The sequence below is a fragment of the Engraulis encrasicolus genome, chromosome 22 (assembly GCF_034702125.1).
Source record: "Engraulis encrasicolus isolate BLACKSEA-1 chromosome 22, IST_EnEncr_1.0, whole genome shotgun sequence".
In the NCBI taxonomy this organism is placed as follows: Eukaryota; Metazoa; Chordata; class Actinopteri; order Clupeiformes; family Engraulidae; genus Engraulis; species Engraulis encrasicolus.
In genome coordinates this window covers 12,332,540-12,342,503 of record NC_085878.1, presented here as the reverse complement: position 1 = coordinate 12,342,503, position 9,964 = coordinate 12,332,540, and positions in this window count along the sequence as shown.

Below are 9,964 nucleotides of genomic sequence, written 5' to 3'. Positions count from 1 at the left end.
CATGTTCAGAGATGGATGGAGTCTGGATCTGACAGCAGCAGCAGCAGGGGCAGCAGTAGCAACAACAGTAGCATGCTTCAGCTGACATCATCGCTCCATTCTGGTCAGGAGTAGCTAATAGCCCAGACAAGGTGACACTCTGGCTGGAGAGGCACTGAGATCAAAGCAGAGAGGCCTTCTGAAAACACAATCTCCTCCACTAAGCAAAATGCAACAATCAAAGGATTCGCAGCATCACAGAAGCTGCCACTCATTTACCAGATTTCGAAACCCTTATAGTACACGGAACGCTCATGAAACATACAACAGCAATGTCACTATGAAAATATACTTCATTTAAAATGTGTTTCATAACTGGGTTAGTGAGTGCTATACATTCACATTTCAGGTCAAATGCTTTTCCATGAGGATGCTCGAGGCACTTGGCAAGATGCAGGATTCATGTCACTGGATATGGCATGGCACTTCGAGCGGAGAGTGTTATCAGGGTCATGAATTTGAGCACAGAGGGGTTTTTGTTATACTGAATGCAGGACTTCACTAATGCTCAATCTTCCATCCACCAACATCTGTCAAAAACATCAGCATGACGTACCCTCATCAAAGCCAAAGCAATAATGTTGTATTTGTAGAAATGATGAGTCGGGTTGGCAGATTAAAATGTGTGTTCTGAAGTGGTATGGTTAACCTTTACTAGGTCATCCCATTAGTGATTTTAGAGAGTCGAAAGTACAGCAGAGCAGCACAGGAGATGCTGTAGAAAGTCAGAGAAAGAGGGGGGATTGAGTGGTGCCATATGGAACATTGGCCTAAAGGTTACAGTTCATCTTGCTTTATGGCTATAATGCTACTGGTACCAACTTGGGACCACATGCAGGGCTTTTTCTGAACGGGGAAATAGGGGCGCTCCACCCTCATACCTCCGTGGGTGCACCCTCATACTTTTATTTTTATATATATATATTTGAGCGCCCCTAGTAAATTTCTCATTCACGGGGGGGAACACCCCCCTTCACTCCCCGTAACCTGCCATGATGCTCCCTCATGCCAAAAAATCCTAGAAAAAGCCCTGACATGTATCGTTCACAACGGTGCAACACCACTGTCAGCCAGACAGCCTGGCTGTAAATGAGATGGCCAGCAGCGCTGCATAATATTGAACTGCAAGGGTGTAGGCTACAACGCCTTGCTGGACAATACTCGGCAAACATAAAATATGACTTGTGCAGAAATAAATTTGTTTCACAGCTCAGTTGTTTCCTGCAGAGCATTTGTTAGTCTGACTTGGTCGTGGCTCAAAACTATAACAGCAGGGTTTGATTCCGGCCCGAGGTCATTTCCCGATCCTTCACTGTTATGGTTTACTACGGAGATCCCAGAATTTATCAGGTAGTTATTCCACTCACATCTCAGGCTTATTAATAATTCAGTAAAACAAGTTTGCATAATGCTGCAGAATTGTTCCATTCCACAATGAACACATATTTCCATATTTTCCATTCCAAACCAGCTTTGCATTTTTCCTCTTTATTTAAAAGCAAAAAACAAAGCCTCTTTTTAAAAAAAAAAACTATTGCTATTTCCACAACAGAGATTAAAGAACAATTAAAGAAATGCTACTGTGGTAATAACATAATGATTAAAAAATGATACCGTATGCTATAAAAAGCTATGTTGTATACCAGCACACAGGACAGTCATTTATATCCTCACACTTTACAAAGCCTCTGACAGAACGCCCACCACATTCTGCATTTCCTGCTCACTCATTTCCGCATAACACTTGGTTATTGATTGCAACTGGCACACACAGACCTCTCACACTCACTGCTGTGAAACACAACCCCTAGGTGAACATACAGAGATAGAGTGCGCTCATTGTACCTTTCATTGGCCTTACACCTCATTGGCTTTGACTAAATCAGTATTGATCAGCGTGAATCAGTTAATCATGTTAAAATCTGGTGCTGATGGGGTCCAAATGTGTCAAAACTCAGAATATAACTTAAGGTATATTATTGTCACTACTTGCATGTACAATTCACACTTGATTTGACAATTAGACTTTTTTTAATATGCCCAGCCTTAATGCTCATCAGTTAACGGCATAACTGTTGTTGCTGTTTACACTCCACCAGAGTAAAATGCCCTATTTTTCCACTTGCCATGACAGGCCATGCAGCCTTCCAGCAGGCAGATCGACCATGCACAGTGCCCTACCGGTAAACTCCCCACGTGTGCGTATTGCCAGGGCTTCATGTCCCTCTTCTACATCTACCAATAAGGAAAGACCAGCTGGGTCTCTGGGGAACAAAAACACTTAGCCTACACCACCAGACTCCCACTAGAGCATGGCAGCTGAACTTGTGTTGAGTATGGCCCCTATTCGCATCGGACACAAATGACAAGTACTTCCAGGTAAGTGGCAAATGGATTGACTGTTACAGGGAATTTTGACATGTTCCCTCGAACACAGGCTCTGCATGACTGCCTGCAACAGCAGATGTGTAGCTTAAGAGAATGTGAAACACAGCATACGTGTTCTAAAAAATTAAAAATAAATCTATATAGCAGCCTTGACTATGAAAGCTTATTCCCTACGCCATCTCAGCTTGAAAGTCTGGGTCTATTCTTAAACAGCCTCCTACTTGCGATTGCCAACAGGAGGACAGTGATCTCTGTGCAGCCTGGCATGCTCCTCATCCCATTGCATAACAGCGGCTTTCTGCCGCTTATGCATCCTCTACCAACATCAGACCACCCACACACACACACACACACCATCACCCCTCTCCACCACCACCACCCACCCCACCCCCCACCCCCCCACCGCCTACGTCATTCACATCTGAGCGTGCAGCACAGAGCTGGGGAAAATTTGCTCAGCTTTACATAATCCGATAGGGATTGTGAGAGGGAAGCCGGGAAATTGAAGCTGTTGTCATCCTCCTTGAATCATAGGGAAACACGTGCATAACATCAGGACCTGGAGCACCTGGGCGTGAGCTCATATAGTAGTCAGAGATAGGCTATAAAAGTTTACTCTTATGTGGCCGGATATTGAAAGCCACATTTCCTTCTCATAACAAACACATAATGTCATGAAGAACTGAACAGAGTGATTTTAACAACTGTATGTGGGCCATGTGTGATTGTTTGCTCAGGGGCTTGTGTTCTAATTAACATCTGCCAAGACAGCTTGTGTTGAACAATGTGCCAGTCATAATGTAACAATAGAAAGGGGAAATTACACTGTGGGTCAAAACTCAACTACAATTAACTACAGTAGCCTACGTGTATGATGGTGTTTCGTTAAACATGTAAAAACAAATAGACACAAAGAAAATTCAGATCATCAGTATTGCCAATTGTAGGCTATTGTTTTTGCAACTCCAGGTCATGAACCAATGATAGCTCATAGACACAGGGAATGATTGAAACTAATCAACTTCAGAGTCTACCCTGTAGAGTAGGTAAACTTGGCTATGTGCATAACCTATGGCACCCATCATATGTTGGCGTCAAGGCCATCATCTTTGAATTTAGTCTAGTTACAGTAGGCTATAATTGGTTGTTGTTTGAATTGATGACATGGTGTGGCAGATAGTAAGCATAGGGTATTCGCTGAGGTATTGACAGGACAGTGTTGGTGGGCTACTTCACAGCGTGGAAACACATTAAATGGAGGTGCATACGTTACATGAAAGAATGTCGTCGATTGCGAAATTACCCCACAGCACACGTCTTACCTGTAGGACACCTGTTTCCGGATTGTGAGGTGAAGAAAGTCGTCCTCCATCTGGCTATCCAGTGTGAGCGCCGCCGCGGTTTCCAGCTTTTTATGACCGCTCAGATAATTATTTTCGCGTTTAATCTGCGTCTTGCCAATTGGCTTGTCTGGCAGGAATACGTCTTCCTCTTCGGCCACATCTTCCAGAGTTGTGGGCACCACGATAGGATTTGACGAGTCCGAGGAACTATGAGTCGCATGAGTGAAAGTAGCTTTAGTGGTGCCAGCTGCTTCAGCCATCTATAAGTGTGTGCAAAACTGCTGCTACAGTCTTAAAAGACAAAACGAGGGAAGTTCTTCAGGCGCAGTTCACTATGTTTCCAACACAACAATAAACGGCAACTTGTATCAATCTGTTAACACAGGGCGCAGTGGCAATACTATGTCAAAATCTCTCAGCGGTGCTTTCTGTGACACGCCCCTCCTCTAATCATCAGCCAACCACGCGCGACCACCAGACCATAGTAGCTCAGTGCACGCACCAGGTAAACTCCCAGCTCGTGCACATCGAGGAAAATATTATCCACTGGTCATGCTCTAGTATAGGTACATGAGGTAGGCTTAATATGTAGAGCATACAGATTGAAAACTTGATGAAGTTAAATTAGTTTATTTGTTTGAATAGCCATATAATTGATATGGAACCTTGATGGGGAAGCTGTTAAAGGGGCTTGCCATCTGGCCTCTCACCAAACCAGTAGGCTATATTGGCATAAGCCAAGAAGACAAACAATTATGACAATACACATAGACATACTGCCTGATTCCCATCTCTGCCATTCTTTTGTTAAATTACTTTGTACACATACAAACTAGGGCAAGCCCATTTTTGAAGAACACATACTCTCTATTCCACATCTGAGGGGATAACTTGTTTCATAAAGTAAACTCTTCCAACCTATTGTGATACCTGGGTGTAACACAACTGGCCACTCTTCTGTTTAAACTGCTTTTGAAGGACTTGGTTTAGACAGGAGAAACAAATTCCTCAGATAACACAGCCTATCCCAAAGCAATTCATTGGGATAAAGTGGTTGGACAACCATGGGATAACTATTTTCTTTGAATATGTTCTCACTGTGGCAATATTTGACTTTTCTTCACATGTCAGTGTGACACCTGAGCGAGCAGTGAAAAGAAAACATAGTGTCGCAAACATAACAAAACTGTACACTGGGTCAGTGACTTACAAACTAGAGCAACCCATTGATTGTCTGCGATGTTCAATACCCTACCCAATGTGACAGATGCTTGTCCCTGCTTGTCTCAAGCTGCACATCAATAGGCCTAAATGAACACAAGCTGATTTGACAGACCACATCGCCAACTTTAAAGGTGCTCTGTGCAATATTTTTGAGTATAATGAGTCATCTTGGAAGTAGGTAGAAACCATCGTGGGCTACATGATACTGTACTCAATGCATTGTCTCATACGGTTGTATTTAGACGACACACGCAGGATGACAACGCTAAACCGATTTGGGCTGTGGACATTTGGTCATCCTGCTCTGTAGAGGGAGTCTGATAAGAAATCCAATCTAAAATTGCATACTGATTTTGGTGCACTATGTAGGCCTAATGTTTAGTAGTAGGCCTATATTTCCAAAATTCATGCTGCCCATTCAGAAATATTACCTTTTTCACCAATAGACTACATGTACCACTACCATCAGATTAGTATCCTTTATAACTGGAAAATTGCACTTCTCATAGGCTACTTTATAGGCTGAAAAGGTGTATCTTCTCTATGTCTAGCATTTTGAATTTCCATAATTTTTAACTGCAAAACATACAATACTTTGGTCATACTAGTAAATATTTGTTTAGCAAATATTCATGAAAATATCAAATTTGGCAATAGGGAGCACAGTGAGCAGCATAGTTGCAATACCTACTCTGGCCACAAACCTAGGGCATCCTTAATTTCTGGGAGAAATACAGTAATGTGTTGTCAAAATATTGCTTTCACTTAGATCATCATTTTTATTAATTCAATGGGAGGGAAGTTGGGCTGGTGTCTGCGTCAATTTAAACTTGACATTTACCACTCTAAAAGTTTTTTATCCCTAAAGGTGGGCTGACAGTACTTTGCTTTTGCATACAATGTAGGCCTTACTTTTAGTTCAAATACACTCTCGCAGGCCTACTGCCAGAGTGATTACAGTTGTACAATTGTGTTTCTCTGGCTTTGTTCCTTTCTCTCCAATGGTTTACATGCAATTATCACATGCTTGGGCTACTATCTACAGATTCCACACCTCAGGGTAATTGTCCGGCGTGTAAGAACACCCTCTGTGACACATCAACCAAAGACAACTACATACACACTAGTCTCACAGTCTGGCCTGCCCATGTGAACTGTGCACTGATCCATCGGCCTACCATATGGTGTGCAGCTCTGAGATATGCTGCTGCAGGGGACTGCCTGAGTCACTGAACCTGAAAAATCTAGGACAGTTGCAGCCACAGTCATATGCACTGGCCCTGCCGGCTAGCTAGGAGCTTACATCATAGAAAGAGGAACCCATTGACAGTGACCACGTTTTCCATGTAGTCATAATTTGTTAATGCGTAATTTTTTTTCCCCAAGTCTTATACTTTGAAAGCACTTGAAATGCGCATTAATCTCCATGGTTTATAAAGTGGATGCTGGATGATGAGCATCTTGTGAAACTGAATTAATTTTCAGAACTGGTGTGAATGGTTTGAATAGCAGTCTGACTAATGTTGTAGCTGGGCTATTCAGCTGATGTTTTGTTGTGGCAATATTTCATTTGAAATGATATTATCATAGAGAAATGAAGTCTTGTCTGCATTCCACACATAATAACATGTTATTATTTTTCCTAAACAAATGTTACAGTGTGAATTCAACACGGTGTAACACTCTTCTAAGCATTGAATTAACACTGTTAAAGTTACTGTATAGGGAGAACAATAGGCCCTATATTAGTGTGACTAGAATACAGCGACATTGTCAAAGAACTGAATGTGATGTTTGTATGGAGGGAGGTGTGTGGTTTTTGCCTTGTGCTAAGACTGACACCAAGTGGTAGCATGATGTAATTTCTGCTATGATGGAAATGGGTCATGAAGAGCATCAGATTTGTATCTACCTTGGCTTGTGATGTATGATTATGTAGCCTATCACTGATGCATTGATATTAACAGTGTGTATTCTTAAAAAAAATCCTGCAATTACATTGCTAAAAATCACTTGGAGTATTTTAAACTCCCTTTTTATTCACATGAGCAAGATTTGTCTTAAACATTCTTAATGAAGTGATGTGCAAAAGAAATTGAATCGACACCATGTTTGCTTTGCTGCATTTTTTATATTGCTTTAACTACTTCTACTGGATAAGAGACAGGTACAACAGAGAAATAAAAACAATGACAGTCGTCACTAGAGGAACACATGCAATTTTAAAACAGCAATAGTATGAGAGAGAGACAGAGTTGGGACAGGGACAGCTCTCTATAGATGTTGGGTAATACCAAAATACATCAATTACATTACCAATACAAAAATACATTCTCAGTATTTACAGTAAACACTTCACTTCCACATTATGTACAGAGGGTAACACAGATGAAATGTTCGCCGAAGAAAACTGCAGTGGAATGTCTTGGAAGAAAGTTTGGTTTGGACATAAATGTTACATTGCATCATCACTTACATTTGGCATACAGTTTTGGCAATTTATAATGAGGAAAAAAGATTTTGTTGTGAATACATTTAAAAAAAACTTAATTGAAGGCACGGTGATCCATTTTATATAGTCTTTACATTTACATCACATCAATGTTTGTTCCAATCATTCATATTACCAGCTGTGAATTGGCACAAATCTGCAGCCAGGTGAGTGACCAAATTAGTTAAATCACCTGGCTTATGTATACATAAGTAGAACAACACACCACTGTTAACTCTTTCGAGTCAGAATCAGCTAACAAGTAACAGTTTATATTAATGGATGCATGAAAAGCATTTTAAACACTTAGTAAATAATTAGTTAATGATTAACTTTTTTCATAAATAAGTGGGAAATGTTATGCTAATATTTTATGGGCAAATTTTTTTTATCAAACATTAATGTCTTTTGTAAATTGCTAAAATACTCTGTTAAAAGGTTTGTATAATATAAAAAACATTTGTTAAGGTTTTGTTCATCATTGGATAATTAATTATATACTAATTCTTTACAATGCCTTTAATGCATCCCATATTATAGTGTTACCAGGTATCTCTGCACCAAGATATCATTTAAACTATAATCAATACCTTGAGGTGTAGACAACACACAGGCCATTCACTGTATAAGTCAATGATCAATTTTCAATCATCAGCAACTCCTGAACTATGAATCTTGTACATTGAGAAAAGAACAGAAACATACATGTTTTCACCAAACCAGGTCATGCCTTTTTGATTGTTGTTACGATGTCTACACCAATTTAACATAACAGGGTATTGTACAATGAAACATAATTTGTCAAGGAATCCAATTAATACATTTCTTTTTGCCATCTGACAATTTATCCATACCATAAACCATGTCGCTGTACATATCTACACAGCTTAAGGGAAATAAAAAAGGTGATTTCAGCTCAGTACAGTGCTTTGCCTTTGGCCACTATATGGTGTGTTACAGGCATTGGTGAGCGGGGAAAACGATCCTTCAAAAAGGAAAAGTAGGCCATCTGGGTTTTTCTTTCTGCTTAAATACCACCAAACATGTCAAAATATACATAACTGAAATAGTAAAAAAAAAAAAGAAAAAAAAAAAGAAAAAAGTAGTTGATTGTGTAACATGTATGCTTTGAAACTCTCAAAATCAACAAGTAGTTTTGCCCAAATGACATGATTATGAACATGGACTTTGGTAAGTCAAAATATCCAGCTAACAGGATAAAAAGAGCAAAACACTGAGAAATTTGAGAAATGTTGAACTTTTCTGTGATTTTTCTACATTTTGCATAACTGTAGTAATCAAATGAAACAATACAAGCACGCAGGGCCAGATTAAGATGGCCTGGGCCCCCTAGGCTACAGGTTGCTGGTGGGCCCCCCAGAGGGCTAATTTTGAAAAATGTACATAGACAGTGTCATAATCACGAGCTAGAAATTCAGGATAACATGTCTACTAACTGCGCTCAACCTGATGGATAACTTTTTCAATATAACATCTTGTCAAAATTCTGCATGTTTTTTTTTTTTACTTTTAGGAAATCAGGGCCCCCCTGGCAGGTGGGGTGCCCTAAGCTGCAGTCACATCTAGCCACATCTAGAGTTAATCCGGCCCTGCACGCACATGTTGTGGAACAACATTGACATTGTACTTGTATTTACTGTAGCTGGTTTGACTAGACTCACTTCATGTTACGATCCATTTGTTCTAAGAAACGCAATAGAATTCATGTCATATATCCTTTTTGTTTCTTTACTGAGTTTTTTTACAGTTGATTTTCCCTGTATTTTTGTTTTGTTTCAACCATTTATATACAAATCCTTATCTTACAGAAATGTCTACGTTTAAAGTATTCATACAAGACACAATCATGTCCACAGTTAAAACACATAATCTTTTTTTTTCATTGCATAAAATAAATATGCATTTTCTAATGCAAACAATACTTACATAAATAAAATATAGGTACTTTCCATAAAAATACCTCTGACAGCTTAAAAATATTAGACAATAAACTTTTTTTTCTGCATAAGATAAATATGCCATTTTTGAATGCATCAATATTTATATTACATATATTACAGTTGCTATACTTCCCATTTAAAAAATCATTTGATTTGTCAAAAGATACAAGTAAATTGCTTAAAAATAAATCTAAGAGGAGGATTAAGAGGTTTAAAGAAACTCCTATCGTTCCACTGAGGACAGAGAAGGCACTTAAACTGAATTAGAATCCAAAAATATTTTTCCCATGCATGCATTAAATAAGTGCAAATACTGATTGAAACAAAAAAAATGAAAGGTATTTATGTGAAATGATGGGTATGAGCAGAAATGACACCTATTGGTGGGAACCATGGTGAAAACGTCTGGACAATTATACAATAACGCAATAAAATCATCATTTTATCATCAAAGCCATACCAAAACATAGTGCCAACATTTCAAAATAGAAGAAACTAAATATCTTTGTAAAAAATAC